Source organism: Pleurodeles waltl, chromosome 10, assembly GCF_031143425.1.
Source record: "Pleurodeles waltl isolate 20211129_DDA chromosome 10, aPleWal1.hap1.20221129, whole genome shotgun sequence".
NCBI lineage: Eukaryota > Metazoa > Chordata > Amphibia > Caudata > Salamandridae > Pleurodeles > Pleurodeles waltl.
In genome coordinates, this window is record NC_090449.1 from 463,090,902 (window position 1) to 463,116,489 (window position 25,588).

The 25,588-nt window shown below is 46.0% G+C and overlaps 1 long non-coding RNA gene across 1 annotated transcript in view; it reads right to left on the reverse strand.

Annotated features, from left to right (window-relative positions):
- Positions 1–1,549: 1,549 nt before the first annotated feature.
- Positions 1,550–25,588, reverse strand: part of LOC138260769 (uncharacterized) — a 45,105-nt gene continuing 21,066 nt past the window's right edge. The window contains exon 3 of the long non-coding RNA XR_011198976.1: positions 1,550–1,628. This is a non-coding gene — a long non-coding RNA (uncharacterized lncRNA). The remainder of the gene's footprint in view (positions 1,629–25,588) is intronic.

The following is a 25,588-nucleotide window of genomic DNA, read 5'->3' on the forward strand; positions in this document are numbered from 1 at the left end:
TAAAAGATTCATGCTGCAAAACTGTAGGTTGTATTATTCCAAAGACATTTAATACACATTCCATATGAGGTTACAAGCCATATAAGTGATTTAATGTGCATCAACAGTGGGACACATTATGTTTCCCATGAATGGCTGCTTTGTGAGGATGTTCTGAGCTCTAGGGCTGACAATGGCATGAAGCTACCACAGGAAGGGTATGGAAAAGTCAATAAACCAAGTCTTTGTGACCACACCAATTCTCTTTTCTTGAGGCAAGTTAACAAGGAGCTTGATAAGACAAATTATCAGGACATCCTTCCAAGGCAGGATATATAGATGCATGGTACTTACTCCTATGCCTTATAAGAGTGTAATCATCGATAAGCGCTAAAAGTTGTGCTGGTAGAGAGGAGATGGTCACTGAATGAAGACATCCTGTTGAGGTCAGAGTTTTCCAAGCCCTTTCCTGCTGTTTAAAATACTTGATTCCATCAGGAGGGCTGTAAAGAAGAAGTAGAACTGAATGCCAAAGATTCCACATCCTGAGTCTGGAGACAGACGGAATTGTTGGGAAAGTTCTCATATGAGCACCGATTATCAGCAGACCTCTGATGAAATCCTCTGATGCCCTGGACTTTGGAACAATAATGGCAAAACTGTCATGCTCAAGTGTCCTGGGAGGATGAATACGTGCCACTACAAAAGTTATGAAGAAAAAAACCACTCTCTGCAAATAGTGCTTTAAAACACTGGAGTTATTAAGCTGGAAAGATTACCATGCAAGTACTCAGATTTAATACCTTTGCAGTGCTGATGCAAATTCAAAGGTGAGCTTATTCAAAAGGAGAAATGGGAAATTTTAGAGAAACATCACAAGAAAATCCAGGATCCAATGCTCAGTGACACCGTAAAACATAAACTGACAATGCAAGCTGAACATCCTAACTCTTGACGTTTCCCTTTTTTCTATGTAACATTGCAATGTGCCAGTCATGCAAGCAATGACATTATTGGTGGTTAGGTTCCTACAGGAAGAGCCCTGGACGGAAACATAAAGCAGGAGATTTTAGATATTTTCTTTACAATGTAAATTTGTAGAAAATGAAGTGACAACATCTTGGAGACATCTATTATAAGCATGAAGTGCTAAACGTGAAAAGACATTACATATGAAGAAAGACTCAGTAGAGCGCGTTGGAAAGCAGACAGAGGCAGAAGACTGAACATAATAAAACAGAGTTCAGAATGGATGGGTGGACAAGAAGTTTAAGTGGTGACAGTGCTTAAGGGCAAAGAAATACATTTCAAATATCTAAATAAAGTAATTGGAAAGTAAAGTGATAGGAAATAAACTTGCAATTGGAACTACAGAAGAAGAATAACACAAGTGGAGTCTGGTTTATAGTAATGAAAACAAGTCAAAGTCTCTGAATAGTGATGACAATAACTTCACTGCAAACACACAGATTTGTTTTCGGTTGTAAATATTCTTTATGTGGAAATCTCTTCCTTACCTGATGGATCAAATGAGCTCCCACCAGTTGAAGGGGTTGCTCCAAAAGCTGCATAAAAGTTAGTCTGCAATACATTATTCTGAGCTGGAGTTATTGGAGCTGCAGAAGGAGCCATGAAAGAACCTCCAAACCCTGTAAAATAGAAAGTATGTTTCATCTTCACATTAGATAAACTCATTGAACTACATTCACATAAATGTTACTATTATTCAGACGTGTACATAATCAAGAACGTTAAGTCCTAGATTCCAATATGACTTAAATGTGACTGAAATCAAAATTGTTACATTTAATTTATAGTTTCCTATTCTTACGCATTATGCACTACACGCTGTACCTTCAATCATTAGTTGAGGCTCTCTGTTCCACAATGTTTGATGAAATAATCTTGCCCACCAGTTCTCAGAAGGACTGATACATTTTCAAAAGGTGGTTCTGGAAACTTCTCAAAAGTTTTATAGATCTGTGATGTGATATAGTACAGATGTGTCCCAGCTAGGATCCTCTAATTCTAATGTGGCATTACTGGTACTACTCAAAAGGAAACATCTAATTGTGCATCATTTTGTTCACATCAAAAATCATTTTCTGCACTCTTACACGTTTTTCCATTTCATGAGAGTAAAGAGATGATTTATGTATAAAAAAGAGCACCTAGATTCTCCGCCTACCTAATGTAGCGAAAGGCGATTGATCAGAGGGGCATATTACTCTATAGGTGGTTAAAGAGGAAGCATATTGTATTTTTTTTTTTTAACTGATTAGGGCTAGTAAAGGAAGGCAAATATTACATATCTCAGGAAAGAGAACACTACATCTCCTTTGTTGAGTAAGGGAGCTCCAGTCTGGAATTTCTTAATGGTATCCATTCGGTATTACAAGAAGCTGGAGTAGTCTTTTCTTGGAAATGAACACACCACAACGTTGAAAAATAAAGGAACTGTATATTTATGAAGCATCAGGGAGGGCATCATTTAAAAAAAAAAAAAGAAAAAAGAAAAAAGAAAAAAAAAAGAAAATTGGACACAAAGGATTTTTAAAGGCAGCAGTGACATGATTATAGATTTAATTTTCATAGCAGAACATACTGCCAAATTCATTGCAAACAATTAATGGTAGTTGTGGCAGTAGATGTGTGCTTCAAACAAGACATTTACATAAACAAATGTATTCAATAATAAAAAGACAAATGCTAATTAGTGAAACAATTAACCAGTACAGTACTTGCAAGTACCAAAAAGTGTCCATGTTGTGTTTGTACTTGAATGTTTTATCGATCTAGGTTTGGAATTGTATTACGTAGTATAGAAATCTCATATGTATTACTCTTGTGAGCTTCTGCATTCCAGGAATGCCAGTTGCTCACTGGGGGCAATTGTGTAAAGTGTGGGCCTTGTATACTTCCATTTGTTTTTTTTTTTTAAGTCGGATGTCAAGCCTTACCTTCTACGAAGTAATTTACTACAAATAGGCAACAAGTCTTCAGCCCTTATATCCTCAAGGGACATTGTGTAGTGTTGTTTAGTTGTAAGTTTCAGTTGTTGCCTGTTATTTCTTAGTAACATGGTTTGCATCGTGCCAATTTGGAATATCATGATGTAAGCCAGTTCAATTGTGTATCTTAGAAATTGTGTCTCTTGTTGCCTGGAGGAAAACGATGCAACTGCCGTCTTGTCTGGAGATCAGTGACGCCGTGGCTCTTTATGGTTATTTCTCAAACAGAAATAAATCTTCACCTTTACTGAAACCCTTCGTGACGTGTCACCGCTTTTATGCTTGTTAACCCACACTACACACTGCTCAGCATGTGGAAGTGCTGCTGATCTGTGCATGACGATACAGTCTTGAGCACTTATGTGATCGCCATCAAGTTAAACATCTAGACTGCGGCACAGTTTAGTTGTAGCCATTAGGGACACTGCTCAGCATGTGGAAGTACTGCTGATCTGCGTGTGACGTCACCGTCTCGAGCACTGGCGTGATTGCCATCACATTAAACATCCAGACCTCATACGCGTTCAAATTTGTCATTGCACAATGTTACATGCCACCAATTGTTTTCATACAGCACTCCATTCAAATAATATGATCCCCAGAGTGCAGCTGCATGCGCTGTTTATATTGTGCAACACTAGAAGGTATACATGGAAAATGTCACTTATTCAGTGTACATCTGTTCGTGGCATGTAGTGCTACAGATTCACATGCTATGCATATCTATATCGACATCTAGTGTTGGGCTCGGAGTGTTACAAGTTATTTTTCTTCGAAGAAGTCTTTTCGGAGTCATAGGAACGAGTGACTCCTCTCTTCGGTTCCATTGCGCATGGGCATCAAATCCATTGTTAGATTGTTTTCCCGCAGAGGGTGAAGAAAGGAGTGAGTGTATAAGAGAAAAAAGATAACCATGCAAATGTAAATGTATATACATATGTACAAATGTTAGTAACTTAAACAACTACAGGCTTCCGGGGAGGAGGGAGGGTGCATGTGAATCTGCAGCACTACATGCCTCGAACAGATGTACTCTGGGTAAGTGACATTATCTGTTCAATGATGTGTAGCTGCAGATATACATGCTATGCATAGACTACAAAGCAGTTAGTTCTCCCCAAAAAGCGGTGGCTAGCCTGTAGGAGTTGAAGTTGTTTGAAATAATGTTCTTAAGACAGCTTGTCCTACAGTGGCTTTTTGTTGTGAGAAAACATCAACACAGTAGTGTTTAGTAAATGTATGACGGGTTGACCATGTAGCTGCTTTACAAATATCAGCCATTGGTATGTTTCCTAAAAAAGAGCCATTGTTGCACCTTTTTTTCCTGTAGAATGTACTTTAGGAGTGATTAAAAGTTGTCTTTTTGCTTTGATATAACAAGTTTGTATACATCTAACAATCCATTGGGGTTTGGATGCCTGATTTGAACTTTGTTTTGTGTTAACAAATCTGGTCTGTTTGGGAGTTTGGAGTGAGGTACTACAGACAGGTCTAGTAGTGTTTTGTACCAAGGCTGACATGCCCATGTTGGTGCTATGAGTATCATGTTGAGTGACGTTAGACGCAACTTGTTGACCAGAAATGGAAGGAGTGGGAGAGGGGGAATAGCGTAAGCAAATATCCCTGACCAACTGATCCATAGAGCATTGCCCCTAGACAGGGGATGTGGTTGCCTGGATGCAAAGTTTGGCATTTTGTGTTTTCGCTTGTTGCGAATAGATCTATGTTTGGTGTTCCCCACTTTTGAAAGTACTTTTGAAGTACTTGGGGGTGAATCTCCCATTCGTGTGTTTATTGGTGATTTCTACTGAGGACATCTGCCAACTAATTGTCTATTCCTGGAATGTACTATGCTATTAGGCTAGAAGGGACAGTTGAGATGAATGTCTCCCTCCCTGTTTGTTGAGATAATACACGGTTGTCATGTTGTCTGTCTTTATGAGAACATTCTTCTGTTTGAGAAGAGGTTGAAATGCTTTTAGGGCAAGGAATACAGCCAATAATTCTAAGTGGTTTATGTGTAGCTGTTTCTGTTTGACATCCCATTGCCCTTGAATGGAGTGATTGTTTAGGTGAGCTCCCCAACCAATCATTGATGCATCTGTTGTAATTATGGTTTGAGGCACAGGGTCTTGAAACGACCACCCCTTCATTAAACTGCTGCGATTCCACCATTGAAGGGACATATGTGCTTGGCGCACCATCAACACTAGGGGGGTCATTCTGACCCTGGCGGTCGAAGACCGCCAGGGCCACGAATGACTGAAGCACCGCCAACAGGCTGGCGGTGCTTCATAGCCCATTCTCCGCCACGGTCAGAAAAGGGGATCCTTTCCCGCCGGATTTCCCCTGGCTGGGCTAAACCTGGGGATTCCGACCCCCTTCCCGCCAGCCTGTTTCTGGTGGTTTTTACCGCCTGGAACAGGATGGCGGGAACGGGTGTCGTGGGACCCGTGGGGGCCCCTGCACTGCCCATGCCACTGGCATGGGCAGTGCAAGGGCCCCATAACAGGGCCCCAGCATAGCAGACAGTGAAAATCGCGACGGGTGCAACTGCACCCATCGCACACCTGCAACACCACCAGCTCAATTCGGAGCCGGCTTCTGTGTTGCAGGCCTCTTTCCCGCTGTGCCGACGGGCGCTCCCTTGGCGGGTGCCCGCCGGCCCAGCGGGAAAGTCAGAATGGCCCCAGCGGTCTTCTGACTGCGGAGCGGCCATTTGGCAGTTCCCGCCAATGTTAGAATGACCCCCTAGATCTTGAAGTTGACCGTGGTGCCTGTGACCATTGTTGTGCAAGGCACTGCTGTAAGGGCCTCAAGTTTAATCTTGCATGTCTAACTATTGCTATGCAAGATGCCATCATTCCTAAAATCTTCATGATAAATCTTACAGTGTATTGTTGGCTATATGAGTGGAATTAGATTTTGGAAACCTTGTATCCTTTGGGTATTGAATACGCTAGAGCTAGTTGAGTATTTAGGATAGCACCTAGATACGGTTGTACTTGTGATGGTTGAAGGTGTGACTTTTGGTACTTTATAGAAAATCCTAGGGTGTGCAGAGTTTCTATCACATAACATGTATGTTTTTGGCATTGTGTATGATTGTTTGATTTTATTAGCCAATCATCTAGATATGGAAAGACATGGATGTGTTGTCTTCTTAAGTATGCTGCTACTACCGCTAGACACTTTGTGAACACCCTTGGAGCTGTTATGCCAAATGGTAACACTTTGAACTGGTAGTGTTTTACTGCTATGACAAACCTGAGATATTTTCTGTGAGCTGGGTGGATGGGTATGTGGAAATACGCATCTTTTACGTCTAGAGCTGTCGTAAAATCTTGTTTTTGTAGCAGTGGGATAACATCTTGCAGAGTTACCATGTGAAAATGCTCTGACAAGATGTAGAGATTGAGGGGCCTGAGGTCTAATATTGGTCTGAGGGTGCAATCGTTTTTGGGAATTAGGAAGTATAGAGAGTATACCCCTGTTCCTTGTTGGGACTGTGGAACTACTTCTATTGCTTGTTTGAGTAGTAGAGATTGAACCTCTTGTTGTAGCAGAACTGTATGTTCTGGGGATAATTTGTGATATCTTGGCGGAATATTTGGAGGGGTGTTTATCAATTCTAGGCAATAGCCATTGCAGATAACTGATAATACCCAACTGTCTGTGGTGGTATTTTGCCAATGAGAGTGGAACTGCTGTAGTCTTCCCGCCACAGGAGATGTATGGAGTGGAAGGGAGTGAAGTAAGTCACTGCTTTGGTTGGGTAGCTGGCTGATTAGAGGTTTGGAATTTACCTCTATTTCTAGAGTATTGACCTCTGTATGGTACTGGGTTTGAGATGGCTGCTTTGTTTGTGAGGTAGAAGACTCGGAAGATCGAAACTGAGGCCTACGAAATGACCCGCTGTATGGTGTGGTGTACAGAGCACTCATTGCTTTATCAGAGTCTTTTCATAATTTCACGATTGTAGTGTCCACTTCTGGGCCAAAGAGGTGCTTTTTATCAAAAGGCATGTTTAGCACAGCCTGTTGAATTTCTGGTTTAAGCGTAGCCATGCATGCCTTCTGATTGTAATGGCTGTGTTAACGATCCTTGCAGCTGTAACAGCAGCATCAAGGGCAGATCTTATTTGATTGTTACAATGGCTTGCCCTTCCTCTACCACTTGTTGTGCCCGCTTTTGGTGTTCTTTTGGGAGATGCTGTATAATATCCTGCACCTCATTCCAGTGAGCTCTATCATAGCGGGCTAGCAGTGCTTGAGAATTAACTATTCTTCATTGATTTGCTGCTTGGGAAGTAACTCTTTTCCATGCAGCATCAAATCTTCTGCTCTCTATCTGGAGGGGGTACATCTCCTGAAGACTGGCTATTTTCCCTCTTTCATGCTGCACTAACCACCACTGAATCTGGAGGCACCTGATGAATAATATAGGGGGTTATTACAACTTTGGAGGTGGTGTTAATCCATCCCAAAAGTGACGGTAAAGTGACGGATATACCACCAGCCGTATTAAGAGTCCATTATATCCTATGGAACTCGTAAAACGGCTGGTGGTATATCCGTCACTTTACCGTCACTTTTGGGACGGATTAACACCTCCTCCAAAGTTGTAATAACCCCCATAATCTGAGTCAGAGGGTGCAGGCTTATATTTCTTTCCATTCTAGGTGTGATGATTCTTGATTTCACAGGCTCACTAAAAATTTGGTCTGCGTGTTTTACCATGCCCAGTAACACTGGGAGGCACTGGTACCTAGAATGTGTTGAAGATAATGTATTAAATAACGAATCTTCTCCCAATGGTTCAGAGTGCATTGTTACCCCATGATAAGCTGCAGCCCTGGCTATGACCTAGTTGTATACTGTGGTATCCCCAGGTGGATATGGTTTGGATGGGTAAGTATCAGAGTCATTATCTGGGATGGGATCAGGATCATAAAGGTCCCATGGATCTACTAGGTCTTCTTGCGAATAAAAAGTGTGTGATGGAGAAGGCATTGGTGGAGGGCGAGACAGATAGCTGTGGAGAATGAGGAGGAGAAGAGTGAGGAGGTACTGGCTTCTTCTGCTTTCGCACTTTTGCTGGTGGCTATGCAGTGTCCAGTTCTTGGAATGCCAGCTTTCTTTTTGTTTTTAAAGGAGCTGCTGTAATAATAATAATAATCCTTCCTGTCTCTTTGCGACTGTGTATTCTAGATTGTCTCTCATCCATAATTTGTAGAATGGGCTCAATGTCTGACTCTTCCTCAGAGGTTTTATGGTTTTCTACTAATTTATTGGAACACAATTTATCCTCCTAGTAGGAATGGAGAAGTTAAGAGGTTGGTTCAATAGGGTGATAAAAGGTTCATTCCAATTCCAAAAAGTAGGCAGTCATTTTGGAGGGTGAGTATAAGGAGAAAGGTCTGGAAAAAATGGCACTACACCAAATGTTACTGGATTCAGTCCATTTACTATAATGAGAGGAAGAATTCCTTACATGAAAGAATCAAGGATGGTTAGTCCATTCCAGAATGTTGCATTGGTCACCTGTTAAGTTAGGCAAAATATTTATTTGTGTTGTAATTTTTTTATTATTGAGAATAGTAATTAAGATACATTGTAACACAGCATCAAGAGGCAGGTAAATAAGCCATAAGAACAAGGCTAACGGACAACAGTCCTTGCATAGTAGGGTCCAAAGAACGCAAGAATATCGCCTGAGATGAAAGTACAAAGACATAAAATATGCTTAATCATCAATATAATTAAGCGGTGTCAAGGAGAGAGAAAGAAGAGAATACCAGGAGAAAATAACAGGGATGGGGCGACCAACGACAAGGAACGATCAATACCAAAGGGGGGGGAGACAAAGGGGGGTAGGTGGGGGATGCAGGCCTTGCAGAAGTCTGCTGTCAAAAGAGGGGGTCAGCCAACATAATTGGGCAGCATTCAGAGGTGTGGCCGTCTCCCATGGTCCCTGGAGCTCTGTGTATCATCTCCTCCTTCATCCAGGATTGATGTGGGCAAAATTCAGTGCAACTACCGCAAACAGGATCCGTATTATAGCAGAAGCTATTGGACAGGGTATATGCGGGGACAAGGGGAGCAGCGGTGTGGCAGTTGGGCAATTCGAAAAGCAAGAGTTATGGAGATATGTATGGGGGAAAGGTAAGATGTCCAGGTCTTGCAGCATTAATCGGGAGATGAATGGGAAGGAGAGAAGAGCAGAGGAAGGGGAAAGGGGAGGGAGGGAAGGAAGACAGGGGCGACAGAGAGAAACAGGAAGTGGAGGGAGACAGAAGGGAGGGAGGGGAATGAACTGGTGTCAAAAAAGGAAGAGAAAAGAGGGAGAACATAAAATGTAAAATATATATAGGTGGGAGGGGAGAGGTGGGGGTGAAGGAAGAGAGTGATACCAGACGGACGAGTGCAGTGGTCCGAGGGCAAGGGTAGCAAAGAGAGGGAGAGTGAAGAGGGAGAAGGATAGGGGGGTGGGGTGGAGGTAGAGGGAAGGGAGAAAGAGAAAATGAAAGGTGTATGGGGTTGGCTGGGGGGCGGCAGTGGCGACAATGGCACAGTCAAGATGCCAGTGAGGAAGAGAGCCCACACCTGAGCAAAAATGGCAGCCTGGTCCTGTAGGTTATAAATTACTCTCTCATGTGTAGCTATGTTAGTCATCGCCACAATCCATTCCTCGGGCGCGGGGGGTAGTTGTGGATCTCCAGTGCCGTAGGATACATATGCCAGGGCTGTATGCAAAAGCCTTTTTTGCGGTCGCGATAAGGCCGGGAGGGAGGCCGTATTGTGCAGCATGAGCAATGACGGGGGTAAGGGAGTTGGAAGCAAAATGGATTCCGCCAGGACCTGTTCAACCACTCTCCATAGAGGCTGTACCGATGGACAGCTACTGAGTACGTGTAGCAAATCACAGCGCTGTGCAGCGCCAACATGATGCATGCGGAAGAAGGCCAGTCCTATGTAGTTTCACAGGGGTCCAGTACCAATCGTGGAGTAGCTTGAAGAGGCAGAACTTTAGGCGAGCCTCACGCTTACCTCTGTCTAATGCTTCCACTGTGTCTACCCAGTCCTCCTCGTCAAAGTCCTGCTGGAGGGGGGTTTGCCATTGCTGACGCAGCTTATCCAGGATCGGTCGTGAGAATAGATGACTTATAAGGACTTCGTACAGGCCAGCCATAACACCCTTGTGCTTCTCCCTTGTCGCCAGGCAAGCTATTATAGGTGAGGGCTGAAGTCCACGATGGACAATATTGGGGTTTTGACGCATGCAATGCTGGAGTTGCAAGTATTTCCACTCCTCTGCAGGATGGAGGTGGAATTCCTCCCTCAGGCTGGCAAAAGGTTTGAGCCTGCCGGTCTCCAGTACCTGGTCTAGACGATTAATACCAGCGTCCCTCCATTGCCGCTAGTTAAGAGCCGTTCCCCCTACGCGTATGCTATCATTGTGCCACAAGAGAGCCTGGGCGTGGAGAAAGGGGTGGACCCCCAGAAGACGGTGGGTCCTCTGCCAAGCCTTCAGAATCGGATTCGGGTCACCAGAGGGAGCGGAGGTCGTGCGGTGAAGCCCGTTAAGGCCTCCCCAGTGGGAGAGCAACTCTCTCTCCACTGATATCCATTGCGGCGATTCTGTGGAGTCAGACAGTGCGGCAGCCAACGATGACAGATGGAGGGCTAGAGCGTAATGTTCCACCGAGGGGAGTCCCATTCCGCCGTGTGACCTACGTGCTATGAATTTGGCCGATGCATAGACCCCCACACAAAAGACCTAATTGCAGCGTCCACCAGTCTCAATGTGGAGAGGGGTATCTGGAGGGGGAGAAGGCCCAGTATGTATGTGAAGCGCGGTACTGTGACCATCCGCACCGCCTGCCCCACATGGAAAGGCCTAGTTGGGCCCATTTGTCAAACTCAAGTCTCATACGTGCAATGAGGGGGATCTAGGTTGTCCGCTGTCATTCGTTCCAGGCCGCGGTTAACGAGGACCCCCAGATATTTAAGGTGCTGCGGGGTCCAGCGGAATGAGAAGCCCAGAAGCGCTGATTTCATCATCCTGCGTGACAGGGGTAGGGCCACGCTCTTGTCCCAGTTTACCTGATAGCTAGAGAGAGGAGCAAAGCCGTCCATAATCTCCATAAGGGCAGGCAGTGAGCGGTCAAGGTCGGTTAGGGTGAGCAGGACATCGTCAGCGTACAAGTAAAGTTTAGAGGTGGTACCACCTTGCAGAGGAAGGCCCGCTATCCCGGGATGGCGCTGATGGCAGCCGCCAGCGGTTCCAACACCAGCAGGAACAAAAGGGGGGAAGAGGGCACCCCTGCTGTGTTCCTCTACAGATAGGAAAAGGATACGAAAGGAAGCCCCCACAGTAGACCCGTGCCGTAGGATGATCGTATAGCAAGCGAACTTTGGAAATAAATTGGTCACCCAGTCCGTACTTTGCCAGTGTTGCAAAGAGGTATGGCCATTCTATAGGGTCAAACGCTTTTTCAGCATTAAGGGACAGTGCTAGGGCGGCCTCCGGGATGGCCAGAGCCCCCCAAAGGGCATGACATAAGGTACGGAGAAGATTCCTTGAGCTGCGGCCCGCACAAAACCGACCTGCGACTGGTGTATGAGAGATGGTATGACCTTGCGCAGGCGATTCGGCAGGACACTGGCTAATATCTTCAGAAGGGATATTGTAAGAAAGTACCATCTTGCCTGGCATGTTACCCCCATTTTTCACTGTATATATGTTGTTTTAGTTGTATGTGTCACTGGGACCCTGCCAGCCAGGGCCCCAGTGCTCATAAGTGTGCCTGACTGTGTTACCTGTGTTATGACTAACTGTCTCACTGAGGCTCTGCTATCCAGAACCTCAGTGGTTATGCTCTCTAATTTCTTTCAAAATTGTCACTAACAGGCTAGTGACCAATTTCACCAATTCACATTGGCATACTTATAATTCCCTAGTATATGGTACTGAGGTACCCAGGGTATTGGGGTTCCAGGAGATCCCTATGGGCTGCAGCATTTCTTTTGCCACCCATAGGGGGCTCTGACAATTCTTACACAGGCCTGCCACTGCAGCCTGAGTGAAATAATGCACACATTATTTCACAGCCATTTTCACTGCAATTAAGTAACTTATAAGTCACCTATATGTCTAACCTCTACTTAGTAAAGGTTGGGTGCTAAGTTACTTAGTGTGTGGGTACCCTGGCACTAGCCAGAGTGCTCCCACATAGTTCAGGGCAAATTCCCCGGACTTTGTAAGTGCAGGGACACCACCATTACACGCGTGCACTACACATAGGTCACTACTTATGTGTAGCTTCACAATGGTAACTCCGAATATGGCCATGTAACATGTCTAAGATCATGGAATTGCCCCCTCTATGCCATCCTGGCATTGTTGGCACAATCCCATTGTGAAGCTACATATAGGTAGTGACCTATATGTAGTGCACGCATGTAATGGTGTCCCCGCACTCACAAAGTCCGGGGAATTGGCCCTCAACAATGTGGGGGCACCTTGGCTAGTGCCAGGGTGCCCTCACACTAAGTAACTATGCACCTAACCTTTACCAGGTAAAGGTTAGACATATAGGTGACTTATAAGTTACTTAAGTGCAGTGTAAAGTGGCTGTGAAATAACGTGGACGTTATTTCACTCAGGCTGCAGTGACAGGCCTGTGTAAGAATTGTCAGAGCTCCCTATGGGTGGCAAAAGAAATGCTGCAGCCCATAGGGATCTCCTGGAACCCCAATACCCTGGGTACCTCAGTACCATATACTAGGGAATTATAAGGGTGTTCCAGTAAGCCAATGTAAATTGGTAAAATTGGTCACTAGCCTGTTAGTGACAATTTGGAAAGAAATGAGAGAGCATAACCACTGAGGTTCTGGTTAGCAGAGCCTCAGTGAGACAGTTAGGCACCACACAGGGAACACATACATATAGGCCACAAACTTATGAGCACTGGGGTCCTGACTAGCAGGGCCCCAGTGACACATAACAAACATACTGAAAACATAGGGTTTTCACTATGAGCACTGGGCCCTGGCTAGCAGGATCCCAGTGAGACAGTGAAAACACCCTGACATACACTCACAAACAGGCCAAAAGTGGGGGTAACAAGGCTAGAAAGAGGCTACTTTCTCACACAACCCCCCCCCAAACGAAGGACAATAAGGCTAACCTTGGCCAGTTGAGACTTTATTGTCTAAGTGGTGATAAGTAGAGAGTAGCTCTGCAATAGACTGGTTACTCCCTTTATCATCCACTATATGGTTACTTCCCTGTGGGGATGTAAACCACCCTGTTTGAAGTTTTTTAGCTAAGCAACAATGTGAAGATGTATTTTCAGAGTTTCTATCAGTAAGTTTTAGTTTAGAGCAGTGGGAATTGTCTACTGAACCTATTTGTAGTGATGGAAATGCCAGACAGGGATGCTGTCTCAGAAAAGCCATAGCTGGGCAAAAACTTTGTCCATATGGCTGGAAGAGAGAACAGGGATGCTGTTTCTCTTGGGTTGGAGCAGGGCAGGGAGGCTGTCCTATGAGCTCCACACTAGGGCAGGGATGCTGTCCTAAGTGTTGTGAGGCAGTGCAGAGTTTCTGCACTAAAGTTTCTCTGGGAGGGTTGGAGGGATGCTCCATGTTAACTAAAATGGTGCTCTTTTTCTCACCAATGTTAGTTATCCCACAGAGAGGTACTTCCACCTCAGGGAGTATAGTTTTGCCAACTGATGATTCCATGGAACAGGTGCCACCCCAGGAGAGGTTTCTCCCACCACAGGAATTGTATCCTGAATGGTAGGGTGGTTAGGGGATACTGTGATACCCTTTTTACCTGTTGATGGAGAGGGATCCTGAGTTTTCAGGCCTTCTCTCCTTTGCTTTTTCATTTCAGTAGAAATGAGAGGGAACAATTCCTCTGGGATGCCCAGCATGGCTGCATGGGCATAAAACTATACATTAGCCCAACCTGAGGTCTCTAGGTCATTACCTAAGAGACAGTCTACAGGTAAGCTAGGTGATACCACCACCTGCTTAGGGCCAGTAACTCCACCCCAACTAAACTGAATTATAGCTAAGGGAAGAAACTTAGTGGAGTTATGGACATCAATATTCTTATACTCTTGTCCAATGATGTGTTGATCAGGGTGCACCAGGTTTTCAGTCACCAAAGTGATACTGGCACCTGTGTCCCTGTAGGCCAAGGCCTCAACACCATTTATTGAAACTGTCTGCCTGTACTTATCCATTGTAAGGGGACAAGCAGCCAGTGTGGCAAGGCCAATGCCACTAGGTGTGACAGAAACTGTCTTGGGACTAACTACACCAGTTTCTACTATGGACCCATAAGTGAACCCAACTACACCCTTAACATGACTGTTGCCAGCAGTCCCACCACTAGTACCACTACTGCTAGGGGCACTAGAGCTTGATGTATTAGTGGTGGTAGGCTCAGGGGGTTTACCTGGACAGGACTTATCCCCTGGCCTATGGCCTCTGTTTTTACACACAAAGCACCAAGGCTTTTTAAATTGTGTAGGTTGAGAAGAAGAGGAAGAATTTGTTTTATCCCCACCCCCTGAAGAGTGTTTAAGATTTGAAGTGGAATCTTTGGTTTTACCCTTATCCCCATGCTTATCTTGAGATTTTTCACCATCTTTCTTCTTATTGTTCTCTTTGTCACCCCCCGTATGAACTTTTCTGTTCACCCTTGTTCTGACCCATTTGTCTGCCTTCTTTCCCAATTCTTGGGGAGAGGTCAGATCAGAGTCCACCAAGTACTGGTGCAACAAATCAGACACACAATTATTAAGAATATGCTCTCTCAGGATCAAGTTATACAGGCTGTCATAATCAGTAACTTTACTGCCATGTAACCACCCCTCCAAGGCCTTCACTGAATGGTCAATGAAATCAACCCAGTCTTGTGAAGACTCCTTTTTGGTCTCTCTGAACTTTATCCTGTATTGTTCAGTGGTTAAGCCATAACCATCCAGGAGTGCATTCTTAAGAACTTTGTAATCATTAGCTTCATTTTCTTTCACAGTAAGGAGCCTATTGCTACCTTTTCCACTAAATGATAGCCATAGGATAGCAGCCCACTGCCTTTGAGGGACATCCTGTACAGCACAGGCCCTCTCAAGTGCAGCAAACCACTTGTTAATGTCATCCCCCTCCTTATAAGGGGGAACTATCTTGTGCAGATTCCTGGAATCATGCTCTTTTGCAGGATGACTATGGGGAATACTGCTGCTGCCACCATGGGTTTCTAAACCCAGTTTCTGTGTCTCCTTCTCTACTTCTAAAGTCTGTCTATCCAAATCCAGCTGTTGCTTCTTGAGCTTCAGTCTGGTTTGTTCCACTCTCAATCTATTGAGCTCCCTTTCTAACAATCTGTCATCAGGGTAGGTGGGAGGGACATGCCTTGAAACAGAAGTATGGTGAGAATGGACAGAAGGAGACCTGTCCCTTACAGAGGGCACCCTAACAGCTTGGCTAACAGAAACATCAGTACCACTGTGGTGTGAATAAATGCTTTTGCTATGATGTGAGACAACACTATTTGTATGGTATGGCTCTCCATCATTATCAACTATGCTAGACTGTCTAGTAATGTAGTAATGGGCAGGCTAGGAAGTTTCTTTCCTGAATCTTTTCCTGGGGGAGTCCCTGGATCAGATTGGGAACCATTAGCTACTTTTTCAACAGATGGGGCACTTCTTGCCTTATCTTGTTCTCTAAGCATGTTAAGTAACAATTCCAAGGAAGGATTCTTCCCTACACTCAAACCTCTCTCTATGCAGAGACTCCTTGCTCCTTTCCAGCTAAGGTGGTCATATGCAAGTTTGGACAGATCAACATTTTGGCCTGTGCCAGACATTTTTAGAGAGAGTTAAAGTGATAGAAAAAGAGAAAAAAGTTTTCAGAACTTTTTAGAAAGACAGAAAAAAACTTTTTAAACTTTTAAGAACGTTTTGAAAGTTTAGAAGTACTTTTCAGCACTTTAGAAGAGAGTGAAAAGAGGAAATGCAAAACTTTTTAGCTATGTGTATATACACTGAACTTGTTTTGTATATTTTTCTCTTATGAAAAGTACAATGACAAGAGTGGTAAGTAGTCTCAAAGCCCTTATCCCACCGCTGCACAACCAATGTAGGAGGCTGGACTGGCTTGTAGTGAGTACCAATGGGTACTTGCACCTTGCACCAGGCCCAGTTATCCCTTATTAGTGTATAGGGTGTCTAGCAGCTTAGGCTGATATATAATGGTAGCCTAGCAGAGCAGCTTAGGCTGAACTAGGAGACGTGTGAAGCTACTACAGAACCACTTAGTGTCATATGCACAATATCATAAGAAAACACAATACACAGTTATACTAAAAATAAAGGTACTTTATTTTTATGACAATATGCCAAAGTATCTTAGAGTGTACCCTCAGTGAGAGGATAGGAAATATACACAAGATATATATACACAATAGCAAAAATATGCAGTATAGTCTTAGAAAACAGTGCAAACAATGTATAGTTACAATAGGATGCAATGGGGACACATAGGGATGGGGCAACACAAACCATATTCTCCAAAAGTGGAATGCGAACCACGAATGGACCCCAAACCTATGTGACCTTGTAGAGGGTCGCTGGGACTATTAGAAAATAGTGAGAGTTAGAAAAATAACCCTCCCCAAGACCCTGAAAAGTGAGTGCAAAGTGCACTAAAGTTCCCCTAAGGATAAAGAAGTCGTGTTAGAGGAATAATGCAGGAAAGACACAAACCAACAATGCAACAATGATGGATTTCCAATCTAGGGTACCTGTGGAACAAGGGGATCAAGTCCAAAAGTCACAAGCAAGTCGGAGATGGGCAGATGCCCAGGAAATGCCAGCTGTGGGTGCAAAGAAGCTTCTACTGGACAGAAGAAGCTGAGGTTACCGTAGGAACGAAAAGGGCTAGAGACTTTCCCTTTGGTGGACGGATCTCTCTCGCCGCGGAGAGTCGTGCAGAAGTGTTTTCCCGCCGAAAGAACACCAACAAGCCTTGCTAGCTGCAAATCGTGCGGTTAGCGTTTTTGGACGCTGCTGTGGCCCAGGAGGGACCAGGAGGTCGCAAATTGGACCAGGATGTAGAGGGGACGTCGAGCAAGACAAGGAGCCCTCTTAGCAGCAGGTAGCTCCCAGAGAAGTGCCAGAAACAGGCACTACGAGGATGTGTGAAACAGTGCTCAACCGAAGTCGCACAAAGAAGTCCCACGTCGCCGGAGACCAACTTAGAAAGTCGTGCAATGCAGGTTAGAGTGCTGTGGACCCAGGCTTGGCTGTGCACAAAGGATTTCCGCCGGAAGTGCACAGGGGCCGGAGTAGCTGCAAAAGTCGTGGTTCCCAGCAATGCAGTCTAGCGAGGTGAGGCAAGGACTTACCTCCACCAAACTTGGACTGAAGAGTCACTGGACTGTGGGGGTCACTTGGACAGAGTTGCTGGATTCAAGGGACCTCGCTCGTCGTGCTGAGAGGAGACCCAAGGGACCGGTAATGCAGCTTTTTGGTGCCTGCGGTTGCAGGGGGAAGATTCCGTCGACCCACGGGAGATTTCTTCGGAGCTTCTAGTGCAGAGAGGAGGCAGACTACCCCCACAGCATACACCACCAGGAAAACAGTCGAGAAGGTGGCAGGATCAGCGTTACAGAGTTGCAGTAGTCGTCTTTGCTACTATGTTGCAGGTTTGCAGGTTTGCAGGCTTCCAGCGCGGTCAGCAGTCGATTCCTTGGCAGAAGGTGAAGAGGGAGATGCAGAGGAACTCGGATGAGCTCTTGCATTCGTTATCTAAAGTTTCCCCAGAGACAGAGACCCTAAATAGCCAGAAAAGAGGGTTTGGCTACCTAGGAGAGAGGATAGGCTAGCAACACCTGAAGGAGCCTATCACAAGGAGTCTCTGACGTCACCTGGTGGCACTGGCCACTCAGAGCAGTCCAGTGTGCCAGCAGCACCTCTGTTTCCAAGATGGCAGAGGTCTGGAGCACACTGGAGGAGCTCTGGACACCTCCCAGGGGAGGTGCAGGTCAGGGGAGTGGTCACTCCCCTTTCCTTTGTCCAGTTTTGCGCCAGAGCAGGGCTAAGGGGTCCCCTGAACCGGTGTAGACTGGCTTATGCAGAATTGGGCACATCTGTGCCCAAGAAAGCATTTCCAGAGGCTGGGGGAGGCTACTCCTCCCCTGCCTTCACACCATTTTCCAAAGGGAGAGGGTGTAACACCCTCTCTCAGAGGAAGTCCTTTGTTCTGCCATCCTGGGCCAGGCCTGGCTGGACCCCAGGAGGGCAGCTGCCTGTCTGAGGGGTTGGCAGCAGCAGCAGCTGCAGTGAAACCCCAGGAAGGGCAGTTTGGCAGTACCAGGGTCTGTGCTACAGACCACTGGGATCATGGGATTGTGCCAACTATGCCAGGATGGTATAGAGGGGGCAATTCCATGATCATAGACATGTTACATGGCCATATTCGGAGTTACCATTGTGAAGCTACATATAGGTAGTGACCTATATGTAGTGCACGCGTGTAATGGTGTCCCCGCACTCACAAAGTCCGGGGAATTGGCCCTGAACAATGTGGGGGCACCTTGGCTAGTGCCAGGGTGCCCTCACACTAAGTAACTTTGCACCTAACCTTTACCAGGTAAAGGTTAGACATATAGGTGACTTATAAGTTACTTAAGTGCAGTGTAAAATGGCTGTGAAATAACGTGGACGTTATTTCACTCACGCTGCAGTGGCAGGCCTGTGTAAGAATTGTCAGAGCTCCCTATGGGTGGCAAAAGAAATGCTGCAGCCCATAGGGATCTCCTGGAACCCCAATACCCTGGGTACCTCAGTACCATATACTAGGGAATTATAAGGGTGTTCCAGTAAGCCAATGTAAATTGGTAAAATTGGTCACTAGCCTGTTAGTGACAATTTGGAAAGAAATGAGAGAGCATAACCACTGAGGTTCTGGTTAGCAGAGCATCAGTGAGACAGTTAGGCACCACACAGGGAACACATACATATAGGCCACAAACTTATGAGCACTGGGGTCCTGACTAGCAGGGTCCCAGTGACACATAACAAACATACTGAAAACATAGGGTTTTCACTATGAGCACTGGGCCCTGGCTAGCAGGATCCCAGTGAGACAGTGAAAACACCCTGACATACACTCACAAACAGGCCAAAAGTGGGGGTAACAAGGCTAGAAAGAGGCTACTTTCTCACAACAGGGAACAAGTAGAACACCGTCCCTGCCCCATTCCCCAGGCTCCATGGCTTTGGCTACCTTCAAGACACCTGTGTGTCAGCAGAGTCAGTGGTAATCATCACCCAGCAGGTCCATTCACCCAACTTTTAAAGGGGCAAAAGGAGAATAGTGCCACTGGCCCTGATGATATCCATCCTAGTCCTGGGTGGGTCAACTGGAGTTAAAGTCTTTCAGTCCATCTTTGCCCTGGCAGAAGGTGGCTTCTTCCAGCGTGGCGTTCTTCCACTATTGTAGCTCCCAGGTCCATGTCCTTCTCATCTGTCCCTCCTTGTGCAGGGAATTTAAATGAGGGTGGAAATTTCTAGAATCCAGGCAGCCCTGGCAAATCCTAGGGTGCCATATCACTCCACTCCTGTTCAAACCCTCCTGCACAGCATTCTGGGACATTCCAAAGCGACTACAACTTGCCTGTGGAAAGAGCTTCAATGACAGCCTCAGCTCAACACTAGCTGACATAGCTGCCTGATCCTGTCCCACCCAAACTTCAAAGGTGAAAACCCCCTGTGCTTGTCTGACCATTCTCCCTTGTTTCTGTGGGCTTGGGCTCTCCCAGCCCTGTTGCAAACTGACAAGCTAATCAACAGATGCAGCGTATTCCACCCTTTTCTCTCTCAGGAAGCGGGTCAAGCACAGTTAATGGCTATATTGTGTGGGAAGACTATAATCTACTGGACAGAAGAGTAATTAACAAGTAATCAAGTTGGCCAACTGGGGAGATAAGACTGGAATCGGAAAAGGACCTGAGCAGGGAAATATGGCAAATCGAAAAGTGCCATAAGGAGTGTTAATATGATAAAAGGGAGTATATACCTTTGTCAGGATACACATTTACCTCTAGACGAACCCTGTAGGCCTAAATGGGGGGAAACTGTACTTTAGTGCAGATTTTTCCTTGAATGTGTAATACAGTTTAAGCACCACAGGCTTCAGTGAGCACTATCAACCTACACTATGAATGCCTACTGTTGGAGGTGGCACATCCTGGTTGGCTGAGGTGAAGCTCTAGCTAGGCAGAACCTGTCACTCCAGTCAGGGGGTGAGTGATTACAGACTTACTGTATAACCTGCCCTCATCCTTGGGTAGCTTGGCACAGAGCATTCAGGCTCAACACAGAGGAAATGTGTAAAGCAATGGCACAGCAGAATAACAGAACAAGTACAATGAGTGTCACAAAAGAGACATCACACGAGGTGTATGCTAACAAAATTTGTATTCAACATACATTATTAACACAGCATAATCATCATGTCAATATGGGCATAAATCACATAAAAAATATAATTTGCCATACTGCCAAACACAATAACAAGTATGTACACATGAGAAAAATAACACTTTCCTCCGAACACCCTCATGCTATTCCAAACGTTGTCAGCACAACAGAGATTACCCCAATTGAATAACATACTGTTGCCGGGCGCACCTTGGTACACAAATTTAGCAGCTATATGTACATACAAAGACTTGCAGCATTTTAAGTTAGCTCTGCAGCCTGAGCCGCACAAGTGAAGCTCAAAGGCACCTGTAAGAGTCCTCTTGCAATAAATAACGTGTCAGGCAACACCACTGTGTTGTTTAAACAATCACCCGCATACACTCCCTGACGTTCTCTAAGCACCACTATGCGTTGCCACAGATATCAGACGGCTCATTTGCACGCTCTCGCGTCTTGCACCCTAATGTGGTGCACTGATATCCGCCTGGTTAATGTCACTGTGTGCGCAGACACCAGAGTCCCCAAACTGCGCTCCACCTGCCAATCAGTTCCTGCTACCCCACCCTCACAAGTTGAAGATGAAACCAACCTTTTCCCCGGATACTAGGTCGCATGTGATCAAAATCACACTTTGTCAGGATCCCAGGGATAAGGTGGGGGAGGAAAGAGATAACGGTTGATCAGCAAAAGTTAAAACTGGAGGTTTGGGCACCAATCGGGATCTTCACTCCAAGACCTGCAAAGGTTTGGGGGAGGGCTGCTGGGGCCACACGCTAGTCACAGCGGCACCCAGCCAGGCACTTCAAAACCCCAATAGTTACCAATTCCACACCTCCTGGGAAGGAGGCACATGTCTGGGCGTAATGACTCAAGCTGCCCTGAATTCCGGTTGTATACAAAAAGTTAACAGGTCCATGGGGGGGTGTGAGAGGATCGGAGGGGGTGGGGGTGTGTGTGTGGGAAGGAGGCACAATATCTGGTGTGCCATGACATGAGTCACACCAGACCATACCAATCCCACACTAAACGAGCTCAATGCCATGCCTTCCAGGAATAAGGCACAACGTCTTGGGCCTGGTGACTTGAGTCCCCCCAGACAATTCGATCACACACAAAATAGGTTTCCAATGCAGTATCTTCCTGGAATGAGGCACTAGTCTAGTGTCCAATGACTTGAGTCACAGTAGACAATTCCGGATGATCATGCAAAGAACTCTAATGCCGTACATCCCTGGAAAGAGGCACAATGCCTGGTGCGCAATAACTTGAGTTGCACCAGATAATCCTTTCACACTCTAAGACCTCCACTTCAGTACCTCTCTGGAATGAGGTGCAAACTCTGGTGTGGGATGACTTAAGGTGCACCAGACAACCCGGTCACACACAAAGATGCAAGTTAAGTGGTGCCATACGAGGTAGAATGTGGCACTGCTCCGGATGCATCACAACATTCGAGGGTCGCAACCTATGAGTGGGGCAATGCCCACAATAAGCATGCAGTCGGGTGTCACGTGAGAAAAATGTGATGCACTCGACAAAAGAGGGCCACGCGGGGTGAACCTGCTCACAACAAACAAGACATATAGGTGGTCATTTTGATATTGGCGGTAAAAACCGCCTACCACTGCGGTGACAGCCATCAAAATACCTCCACTGCGGTTACCATCTGTCCATTGTGGTGCGTGTCTGTGGGTGTGTGGGTGTATGGGGGGTGGGGGTGTCAGTGAGAGAATAGGAAGGGGTGGGGGGTGTTTGGATTGGGGTGGGGGCATGTATTTGAATGTTGGGGTGGGGATTAGTGTATGTATGGGGGTTGGGGGGCCTTTGGATTGAGGGGTTGGGTGCATCTGGTGTGTGTTGGGGGGTGTGGAAGCCACCTACTGGTGACAGGGAAACCATGGTGGTATGCAGGCTCATAACGCTGCCGGCGGTACTGTGCCGGCCACCGGGCTGAAGATTGACATCTCTGGCTCAGCGGCTGATACCACCATGGCGGTATTAGTGGAGAAGTGTTGGGTTGGCTGCAGCCAACTCGACATTCTCATAATGTGGCGGTATGTCCCGCAAGCCAGTTTGCGGTGCTACTGCCACATTAACACTCACTGCCGAGGTCATAATGACTCCCACAGGCTTGCAATGGACCCACAATGAAGAGCCCCACTCTAAGTGTGGCCTGTACCTTGAAAACTCTGTACCAGGCAATTCTGGACTTAAGGCGCAATACTTATTCTCCTTTCACACTGTTGGTATCAAGTGGAGTGCAGCAGAAGATGTAGGCATGGAGGAGGGCACCGCTCTCCAGATGTCACCTGTAGATGGGGTAGGTCCCTCACAGGAGGTCTTTGATGTCCCTGAGACCTCCAGGCAGAACAGGGGGTAAACCAACAAGCCCCTGGAGAGCACACTTCAAAGAGCCACACAGCATCAGGTAATCTGCCCAGGCCAGCCAGGATGAAGGAAGGGTGCCCGCATCCCTTTCAAGGACACTAAATGCTCCTGTGCATAACACATTCGTCTGGCAGTGTGCACCACGGGGTCCAGCCGTACTGGTCCCACGTCCCTGCTAGTGGATCTTTGAGTTGCTTAAGTGTGGTACTCATGGTTATACTCAAGTGTGCCTTTGAAGTTTGGACATGTCTTCCCAAAATTTCGGACCTGTCTGCCATGGGGCTGTGGAATGCGGATCTTTATCTTTAGTGATGCCATGCTCTGGCTCCGAGAGGCCAAGTGTCAGAACCTTTTCCTCCAATCTATGTAGCTAGGCCCTCAAATGGCAGAGGTCTGTCGTTTCAGTTGCCTACGTTTTATAGCTGTTACCAGAGAATGCACAGATGTGCTTTTCTCCCCTGCTTACAGTGCAATGAAGCTAAATTACAACACACACAAAGAGATTTTAGAACATAGAAATGCCCACTTTCTAGAAGTGGCATTTCTATGGTGTCATTGATGAAACCACCTTTAAACCATGAGAAGCCGTTTATCATTGTGAATCCAATGATAGTTAACATCATGAGGCCGCTCCACTGCAATCCACTATTGCAGCAGGGATTAATTATAATCTTTCCCCTATGGACATAGCAGCTCTGAGAACACACATGGGTATTGTGTGCTTCCTGGTTACATGTGCCCTAGTGCATGCACATGCCTGGAGTGGCAGATTGGACTCAAGTTAAGGATCACCAAAAAGGTGCAAGTGCGCCCATACAGGTCTGCTGTGACAGGTTCAATATATGTGAAAACACCAATGTGCCAGTGTGCACATATTGGGTAGCACCACTTCCTAGTGTATGTAGTATGAGTGTGCGCACATTCACATACTTTTTCAGTGGGTTAGTGCTCAGGGCCTAAAGGCCATTCAAAGAGAACCAGCAAAACCTCCTTAAAAAAAAAACAGTTTGGGGATCCACTACCTCAGCTTGTCAGGTTTTACACCCACTCACATGATAAGGCCTATCCTAAGTCAGTATAAATCCCTGAACTGTCCCTTTTATAACAAACTACCTGTGCACAGCTACTGGGCTGACCAAAACAGTAGTCTGACACAAGCAGTGCGCCAATGCGTCACATACTCACTTGTAACCAGTTCAGGGTCTCTACCCTACACCAGCCTCATCTTAAAAGGCAGACACTGGTGGTTGGCACTCTGTCAGTTTACCATGAATTTACCATGAGTGAGACTCTGGTAGTGAGGATCACTCAGAGTAAAAGTCAAAGACTCAGGTATTTACAAGCAAAAAGATCCAGGAAGATTACATGGGCGGAACCCACTTTACAACAGAGACCTAGGAGAGGAATGGTAGAAGACTAGAATCTATGGCAACTAACCATTTCATACACATGTTCAAAGGAGACATGAAGGTGCTCCACAAAAAGATAAAGTTATTCTGCTATCTGCAGTGGTCGCGCAAAAGCTAAGGGCCTGAGCATAAGATGCCTAAAGTGGAAGAGATGATCAGGGTTGGAAACTGGTTTACAAGTTGAGGGAGTTGGAACCATAATCTCTGTCAGGGTGAAACACAATCAAACCTCCAATCAGCGTGTACTTAACCCTCTGGTAGGTTATCACAAAAGCAATCAGGCTTAACTTAAAGACAAGGTGTAAGATATTTATGCAGCACTTCAAACAGTAATAAAGTGAAAACACAACACAAGAAAAATACTACACCAGATTACAAAATAGAACACAACTTACTAAATTATTTGACAACGACAGGACAATAATCCAACCAGTAGAATTAGAAATATGCAATGTTAAAGATTTAAGGTAAAACAGTGCCTAAAAGTGCAAAGCGACAACTGTAGTGCTTGACTGGGGCCAAGTTAGGCAATCGTGATGGAGTGCAGGCGGGATACAGGGACCAAGTTACGCCGGCTGTACAAAAGTACCTTGAATCCTGTTTTGTGGAGTGTTGCAAGATCCTTTGTCAAGCATGGGTTGCGCAGCAGCGGTTCAAAGGAGCTGTAGGGATGCGATGTGGAGTCCTGCATCACTGTCAAGGATGCTGTTGATGAGGGACTTAGGGTGTTAAGTTCTGCGTTGAAGATGCATCGCATACCCGCAGTTCCAGAGAAGTTACAAAGATGTGAAGTCCTGCATCGTTAACGAGGGGTTTGGAATGGAAAGGCCTGCGTTGATGCTTTGTCAGGCAGCTGCGGTTCCGAAGTGGCTGCAAGACCATGCATTGCGCTACATCGGTTCCGCTCACAGGACCACAAAGGACCTGTCAAAGCTCATTCAGGCTCACTTCTAAGCGTCCGGGACTGGGGTTGCACCACTGGAGGACAAGACTTGCAGCAAGTAGAGTCCAGGCGCTGGGTTCAAGATGGATGGAGCCTTTTCTGTCCATGAGGCTCTGGTAACACCTATGTTCCCTTGTCTCAGTGTTTGGGAGCAGTACACAAAGACCAACAGCCAGCTACTCCTAGCCACGTGACCAGGAAAACAGGCTGCAGGCACCAAATGGTAGGTGTTAGACCGGACATCCTTGAGGTATCTCCCGTAACATTTTGCCCTCTGATGTCCTGTTTTTCTGACTTCATTTTCGCTGGCGTTAGGATTCTGAGCACTTCACCACTGCTGAACAGT